General features: G+C 40.7%; 1 protein-coding gene and 1 long non-coding RNA gene across 2 annotated transcripts in view; one reads left to right on the top strand and one right to left on the bottom strand.

Annotated features, from left to right (window-relative positions):
* Window positions 1-8,849, bottom strand: part of LOC145516429 (uncharacterized) — a 32,521-nt gene that overhangs the window by 19,157 nt on the left and 4,515 nt on the right.
* LOC145519609 (uncharacterized) lies at window positions 26-5,387 on the top strand. Its single transcript, XR_014063829.1, has 3 exons — window positions 26-162; window positions 3,650-3,778; window positions 5,183-5,387. It is a non-coding gene; the product is annotated as an uncharacterized LOC145519609 (long non-coding RNA).

Here is an 8,849-nt window from a genome sequence, read left to right as displayed (position 1 = left end):
TTCCAAGGATGGTTCTGGCTTCAGTGGCAGTTAAATGAGAAGACTCTACTGTGCAGGCCTATGGGCATCCATGTGTAATGGCCCAGCCTGTGGGAAAGGGAAAAATCCTTCCCTGGAACACACAGTGGGAGACATTCAGAAGGGCATTCTGCTCAGGACATTGTGAGTGGATCATTCAACACAGCCTTTAAAAAATTTGTTTTTAATTAGAAGATAATTGCTTTACTGTGTTGTGGGGGTTTCTGCTGTACAGCCATGTTAATCACTCATAACTATAATATTTCTGCCATACAATTACATATATATATATGTATAATGTATATATATGATATAATGTATATACATTATATATTCCCTCCCTCGTGAACCTCCCTCCTACCTCCTACACCCCACCCCTCTAGGTCCTCACAGAGCACCAGGCTAGGCTTCCTGTGATATATAGCAGCTTCCCATTAGCTATCTATTTTACATGTGTTAGTATATATATGTCAATATTACTTTCTAAATTCAGCCCAGCCTCTCATTCTCCTGCTGTGTCCACAAGCCTGTTCTCTATGTCTACATTTCTGTTCCTTACCTGCAAAAAGATTAATCAGTACCATTTTTCTAGATCCCATATGTATGTATTAACCATATATAGGCATTAATATAGAAATGTGTTTTTCTCTTTTATGACTTACTTCAATCTAGTTCATTCACCTCACTACAATGGATTCAATTTCATTCCTTTTTGTGGCTCAATACTGTTCCACTGTATATATGTACCCCAACATCTTTATCCATTCATCTGTCAATGGATGTCTAAGTTACTTCCACATCCTGGCTACTGTAAATACTGCTGCAATGAGAATTGGGGTACATGCATCTTTTTGAATTGTGGTTTTCTCAAGGTATATGCCCAGTAATGGGATTACTGGGTCATAGGGTAGTTTTCTTCCTAGCTTTTTAAGGAATCTCCATACTGTTTTGCATAGTGGCTGTATCAATTTACATTCCCACCAACAGTGCAATGCAAGAGGGTTGCCTCCACATTCTCTATAGCCATTCTGACCAGTGTGAAGTGATACCTCATTGTAGTTTTGATTTGTATTTCTCTAATAATGAGTGATGTTGAGTATTTTTTCATGTGTTTATTGGCCATCTGTATGTCTTCTTTGGAGAAATCTCTGTTTAGGTCTTCTGCCTGTTTTTTGATTGGGTTGTTAGTTCTTTCTGATATTGAGCTGCATGAGTTGTTTATGTATTTTGGAGATTAATCCTTTGTCAATTGTTTTCTTTGCAATTATTTTCTCCCATTCTGACAGTTGTCTTTTAATCTTGTTTATAGTTTCCTTTGTTGTGCAAATGCTTTTAAATTTAATTAGGTCCCATTTGTTTACTGTTGTTTTTACTTCCATTACTCTATGAGGTGGGTCAGAGAGGATCTTGCTATTATGTAGTCAAAGACTGTTCTGCGTATGTTTTCCTCTAAGAGTTTTACAGTTTCTGGCTTTACATTTAAGTCTTTAAGCCATTTTGAGTTTGTTTTTGTGTATGGTGCTAGAAATTGTTCTAATTTCAGAGTCCTTCATCCATAGTTCTCCAGGCATTCTGCTTATTAGATTGAATCCCTTGAATCTACTTCTCACCTCCTCTATATAATCATAAGGGATTTGATTTAGGTCATACCTGAATGGCCTAGTGCTTTTCTCTATTTTCTCCCATTTAAGTTTATATTTTGCAATAAGGAGCTCATGACTGGAGTCACAGTCAGCTCCTGGTCTTGTTTTTGCTGACTGTATACATGTTCTCCATCTTTGGCTGCAAAGAATATCATCAATCTGATTTCGGTATTGACGATCTGGTGATGTCCATGTGTACAGTCGTCTCTTGTGTTGTTGGAAGAGAGTTCTCTTGACAAGATCCAGTGCATTCTCTTGGCAAAACTCTATTAGCTTTTGCCCTGCTTCATTTTGTGCTCCAAGCCCAAACTTGCCTGTTACTCCAGGTATCTCTTGACTTCCTACTTTTCATTCCAGTCCCCTATGATGAAAAGAATATCTCTTTTTGGTATTAGTTCTAGAAGGTCTTGTAGGTCTTCATAGAATGGTTCAACTTTAGCTTCTTTGGCATCAGTGGTTGGGGCATAGACTTGGATTACTGTGATGTTGAATGGTTTGTTCTGGAAAGGAACCAAGATCATTTTGTCGTTTTTGAGATTGTACCCAAGTACTGCATTTTGGACTCTTGTTAACTATGAGGGCTACTTCATTTCTTCTAAGGGATTCTTGCCCATGGTAGCAGATATAATGGTCATCTGAATTAAATTCACCCATTATCATCTATTTTAGTTCACTGATTCCTCAGATAGTGATGTTCACTCTTGCCATCTCCTGTTTGACCACTTCCAATTTACCTTAACTCAAGGACCTAACATTCCAGATTCCTATGCAGTATTGCTCTTTACAGCACCAGACTTGACTTTCACCACCAGACACAGCCACAGCTGGGTGTCGTTTCCACTTTGGCCCAGGCTCCTCATTCCTTCTGGAGCTCTTTTTCTGCTTTTCTCCAGTAGCATATTGAGCACCTACTGACCTAGGGGATTCATCTTTCAATGTAATATCATTTTGCCTTTTCATACTGTTCATGAGATTCGCAGGGCAAGAATGCTGAAGTGGTTTGCCATTCCCTTCTCCAGTGGACCGCATTTTTTCAGAACTCTCCATCGTGACTTGTCTGTCTTGGGTGGCCCTACAGGGCATGGCTCAACATTTCCTTGAGTTACACAAGGCTGTGATCCATGTGATATTGCTACGTATAGTAAAAAATATTTTTTTTCTTAATATCTTTGAAATTTTGGCAAATTTCCTGAAACTCCTGCATTTACTATTAATTTCTTGCTATATTTTTTCTCCATGGTATTTGCCATTATTCAAGTCTATATACTTATAAGCTCTGCTCAATTGTGCAGCATCTTCACTTACAAGCAAACGTTATTCCTCAGTAACATCTATAAGCATCCGATTCTTTTCATTTCAAAATGTGTTTTCTACTATTTTCTAGGGAAGAAAAATTTTATATCCTACACTGCTAAATTGTACATGCTTTTGAAGTCTAATTTAAGAAATGTAATTTAAATTACCTGAGCTTATTTTTAGATTATTATTTATAACATTTTGCTGAATCCTCTATAGCTGATTTAACACATTTCTACATAGTCATATATACCTTCTACGACATTTCTAAGACAAGCAGTTCAAAGAGTTTTTGACAATTCTGATCATATATCTACATATTGAACATACCTTTCAAATCTGTTTATGACTAAATATTCTCTTTTTAATGTGATCTACATGGTATAACTCAGAGCTTAAAATAGCCAAATTGAAACGAAGTATATGAAATACACATATTATTTGGTTTGTAGAAACTGAAGCCATAGATTTAAATTATTGAAAATAATTAATTTTATTAATTATATAATTAATACCTAAATAATTTGTTATTAACTATTTAAAACAATAATTTTCAGCACTGTGAGAATTTTAGTTTTACTGTGTCTTTTCTAACAAGTATAATTCCTTTGCCTTACTCAAGAAATAATTTAATTCTTATCATTTTAGTGATATGGGTAACTTGCCTATATATTTTTATCTCTTTGATTCAGATCCCAGATTCTGTTTACCTTCAGGTTCACACACCAACAATAAGGAGAAAGGAATATCATGGTAGAATCCTCTTTCCAAACTAAGATACTTGATATGGTACAAATTCAGCAGGTCCTTGAAAAATTACAGTAAGTTGGTTTTGGTTGCTAATTCACCCCTTCCTTCCTTCCTCCTTCCATTCCTTCCCTGCTTGCCTCGCCCCTGCTTTCCTACCTTCCTCCCACCCCCACTTCTTCTGTCTCTCTCTCCTCCCCTCCCTCTTTTCCTTCCCTCCTTCTTTCTTTCATTTTCTCCTAGAGACTTCTGGCTAAACATAGCAGATTCATAAATGCATATATTTTTTTATTTCTAATGAAATTCATTAAACCAACTAAAGAGAGAAAAAGAGTGCACAAATAAGTCAACATAATTTTGCAAGATAGAAGAGCCTGAGTGAAGGGTTAAGAGGGCTGAAAAATCTGACTATCAGGAATTTAGAAAGGATTTGCCAAAAAGTCACAAGTTAATTAATATTTGGGGAACCTAGAAGGATTCAGGGATTAGGGACACCAGATTATGAAACTAACCAACTTTCAAGAGCCAGAGAGTTTTGAAGCTTCTGGATCATCCAGATCTTGATGCTCCCTGCTGTGAGTATGGCAGAAATTGTACCTGTATACATGTGTGAACACTACCAAAACACTTCCTGTGGGAGTTTATTACAAAGTAAAAGTATATGAGACTGAACACAACATTGTAACCTATCAAGGGAAGTTGCAGAATTAAGTATAGACTGACTTTTTCTTTTTTCTTTCTTGTCCATTTGGTAAAAAAAAAAAATTTTTTTACCCTTTGGAGTATTAAGAAGTCATCAGCTCAGTTGGTAAAGAATCTGCCTGCAATGCAGGAGACCCTGGTTTGATTCCTGGGTCAGGAAGATCCACTGGAGAAGGGATATACCCATTCCAATATTCTTGGGCTTCCCTGGTAGCTCAGCTGGTAAAGAATTCGCCTGCAATGCGGGAGACCTGGGTTCCATCCTTGGGTTGGGAATATCCTCTGGACCAGGGAAAGGCTACCTACTCCAGTATTCTGGACTGGAGAATTCCATGGACTGTATAGTCCATGGGATCGCAAAGAGTCAGACACAACTGAGCCACTTTCACTTTCATGGTTTTCCTAGAATGCGTGGTTCATTATAATCAGTGTGAGAATCATTTTAAATATAATCAACTTCAAAACCAAACTTTCTGAATATTATGGAGATAGCCATTTATCTGTAGATTAAAATCATGTTTTTCTGAAAAAATGTCAAAAGCAAAGGACTTATTATTTTCTCATTATCTTATTTTTTGGTATTGCTTTCTGTTGCTATATATATAATATATAGATTATATATATGATATATCATATATATCGTATATGTATGTATGGTAAGATGTTTATAAGATCTGTAAGTGAATATTTTAAGAAAAAAAAACTACAGGTGACCATAAAGTCTGGCAATAGTGACAATGTTTTTAAAATAGAATCCTCTTAATTGCTTCATCTAGGATAAAGGGCAAGTTTATGCTATGGAAACTGGATCCACAAGTCACTTGAAGCAACATATGATAGATGCAGGTGCAATGACTGATGGGAACGCTGCTTTATTGCACACTGTTCATTACAATTGTGCAGTTTATTGAACTATGCATTGCTAGTGAGGGACAATGCATTCATACGCCAAAGCAATAAACTATTTATTATGGATGTTTATTTATGTTCTGTTTTCAGTTTGTCCAACTTAAATTCAAAGAACTGAATAGTGATCAAATTGAAAAGGAAATAGCACACTTTGCAAACCATTTCCTGTATGGAATTTTTCCTAATTTGTCCCATTTTGTTAATATCATGAAACTCACCTGCATAACTTTCACTGCAAAAAAATACCACCCTGTAGAATACTACAGGACATTCATGACCACATTCCATCACGCTGCGATTCAATGAAATTATAAGGAAGTAAGGTTGAAAATTAATTATAAATTTGTAAATCATGGAAAATACAAGAAGGGATTTTTTTGTTGTTGAAATATTTAGTCCCAAAAGGGGCCTAAATGATGGGATGATACTGTCATCCTGATAGATAATCTAACTCAACAATGATAAATGTGCAACAGCTATGATTAATGTAAATTTTAGCAAGGCAAGGAAAATTAGTTGCTTATGAGCAATGAGAAACATGTTGTATCAGTAAAGGGTCCCCTTTGGAAAGGACTGGATATACAATGTGAGGATTTTGATGACTGTTGGACATTTTGTGTGTGTTAATGCACACTTTGATTATTATGTACATTTTCTTTCAATCTGATATGAAGAAGTTCCTTCAGGTAATTTTATTAGGCCATGTGTATATATCAAGCATAGATGAAAAGATATCTTCTATAAAATTCCACACTATTTGAAGCAAAGTGTCATTTTTTAGCCCCGTAATGAACATAAAATGTTGCCTGCCTGAGTCTTGAAAACTGTACGTTTTAAAAGAACTATTTTAAAAATGAAAACTCCCATATAGTTCGTTCATTTAAGCTATGTTACCTGAACATTTGGACCTTATTATATCTTGGAAATATGCATAATACTATTTGAGGGCATTACTACATGGAAAAAAAGTATATTTTTGCCAGAGGACAAAAAACGAGTATTACTAGATATCTGATTCATTTGAAAAATCTTCATGATATTTTTAGCCTGTTTCGCTTAAAAATAAAACAGAACCCACAAAGTTGACATAAACTGTATGTCCAAACTAATGTGTTAGTTGCACAGCTCCCTTGGTGAGGGAGACACCACACGCCTTATTATTGCTGCTTTATTTTATTCCTAGAACCCATTTGCTACAGTTTTTTACTTTGTTTCCAAAGTAAAGAAATCTGCACCTTGAAATCAGATCTTATCCCCAAAGAAATTTTTAAAAATATGATATGACACCGTCTGACTGGAACATGAATAAAATAAGACAATAAGATATTTGACTCTCATTGCAGGTTGGCAGCATTTTACTCGTGTTTAAAATTTGTGATTCTCTCATCCCTGGGGCAGAGGCCTGCAGGTGGTGAACGTTGTGATTCTTCTGTTTGGTACAATGGTTACAAAGAGACAAGAGCATGATCCTTTCTCCAAGCAGAGAACCCCATCTGAGGCAATGCTGACAATGTCTAGATGTCTTAGAGTTCTGGGGGTGGGTCAGGGCACCGTCATTGGTCCTTCCCCTGTGCTGCTGGTTTCTTAAGTGACATCAGACCCGCCTTGAAGGACCTGTCAGTGGGGGGATACTCAGATCCTGAAGAACGCTTGTGAGGTGTGTGTGTGGGAGGTCTCAGAGAGAGGTCTCTGGGTGGGATTTCTCAGCGTGGGTGTGTGAGAGGTCCCCATGTGGGGTCAGTGAGTCTCTGCGTGGGGACACAGTGGGGGACACCCCATTGCTGACCTTTCTGCCCATGAAGGCAGGCGAAGGGCTCAGGGACTTGCTCCTTCTTGTTTCTTGTTGTTCTGTCAGTGTTTGTGGGGAGACAGCAAATTGGCCAAAATTGCGTGTTCAGGCTCTCTCACCCCACCTTTTGTAAAAAATGACGATTTAACAGCTGAGATCATTTATAGCACTGCGCATGCCCGCACGAGACACTCGCTTCGTCATGGACTACTTTATGCAGTACATCTGTATAAGCTTCACCTGGAAAAGTTTGTAAGGGTTGTTGTGTGCGGTTATGCTGTGTTAGGTTATGCTATGACTGCTGCTGTGGCTGCTGCATCAGCCAGGAGAGAATAAATGTGTCTGCAGTTCCTACAGCTCCTCGAGTCTTCTTCCAGCATCTCAGCTCACGCCTTGCCTACCCTGGGTTCAGCGAACAGTACGTACAGTGTGAACAGCAAGACAATTGGTGTCACGAACAGGATCAGCAGTACAGTGTCCTGTTTCACTTCTCTAGGCAGGTGCTTAGGGGGTCCAGAACCTCCACCACAGCACTCACCTCTCGAGGCCTCTCAGAGGACCTGGTAGCATCCAGGCTCAAGGTTCCTGCTCTGTGCCCCCCTCTGCTGAGCTCTGGCAGTCACTCTGTAACCTAGGTCCCAACTCTTCCCTCTGGCCCCAGCTGAGCCCCCACTGCTGCGCCCACCATGAAGGATGAGACCCAGAGTCAGGACCTGGGTCAAGGGAGAAACCACAGTACAAGTAGGCCTGTGCCCGCTGCCACACTCCACCCAGGTCCTGGTCCCGCCTGCGGGGGTCCTGACAGGCATCGAGGCAGGACCATTCCTGCTATCTCCTGGATCAGGGGAGCCCCCTGGAGCAGGACTCTCCACCGTGGGGGTGACTGACACAGAGCCCTGAATAGCTCTAGGGAATTGCTCCTGTCTCCCTGCTTTCTCGTGTGAACAGACCTGGGGAGGAAAGCTGACTGCACCCTTGTTCCCCGCAGGTCACTTCCTGCCTACTGGGTGACACATCCAATCTGCTGGTCTCTTCTCCATCTGGGCTCTGCGGTGAGCAAGGGTGAGGGCAGGTGAGACTTGCTACAACTCTAGCACAGTCCCTGGGCCTGTTGAGTCTCACCTTTCCCCTGGGAGCCTCCTTGGGCCACACGTGTAGGTAGAGGTCATGGACCATGAGTCTGTCCCGAGCTCCCAGTCCTGTGAAAGCTGATTATTTACACTGTGGAGAAGTGAAGCTTCCCTGCTCAGAGGATCCACTGCCTCTGGGAGCCTGGCCCTCTGCAGAGGAGCTCCAGGTGGCCTCACACAGTCTGTGCTCTGGGAGGTAGAGTAGTGGGAGACTCTGGGGTGGGGCCACCAGAAGCCACCAGGCCCCTAACTTCTTTCCTCTGGGCCTGTACTTGTGGTGGGACGCCAGGGGCTCCTTGGTCACTGCACCATCTACGGACACCGCTGCCACCTGCCTCCTTCCCCTGCATCCCACCCTAGGGGCACAGCGTCCCACCCTCAGAGAGTGAGGTGACTACACACAATCATGCCCCTGCTCTTACCCCAGGGGAGGTGGGCGCTGGGATCAGGGCTGTCCTCTCCTCCAGGGCAGAGGTGGACCAGCCCTTGGGGGCCTCCATGCTCCACACTGCACACCCTCAGAGCTGGGAACGTGGTCCTCATCCTCCCCTCTGCTCCAGAGCATGAGAAAGACAAAGGGAGGATGACGCTCCTGGCCGATCTCAATCCCAGCTC

The sequence above is a fragment of the Giraffa tippelskirchi genome, chromosome 1, assembly GCF_054371585.1.
Source record: "Giraffa tippelskirchi isolate mGirTip1 chromosome 1, T2T-mGirTip1v1.2.pri, whole genome shotgun sequence".
Taxonomy (NCBI): Eukaryota; Metazoa; Chordata; class Mammalia; order Artiodactyla; family Giraffidae; genus Giraffa; species Giraffa tippelskirchi.
Note: the sequence above shows the minus strand (reverse complement) of the source record. Positions and strands in the feature narration are given on the sequence as shown.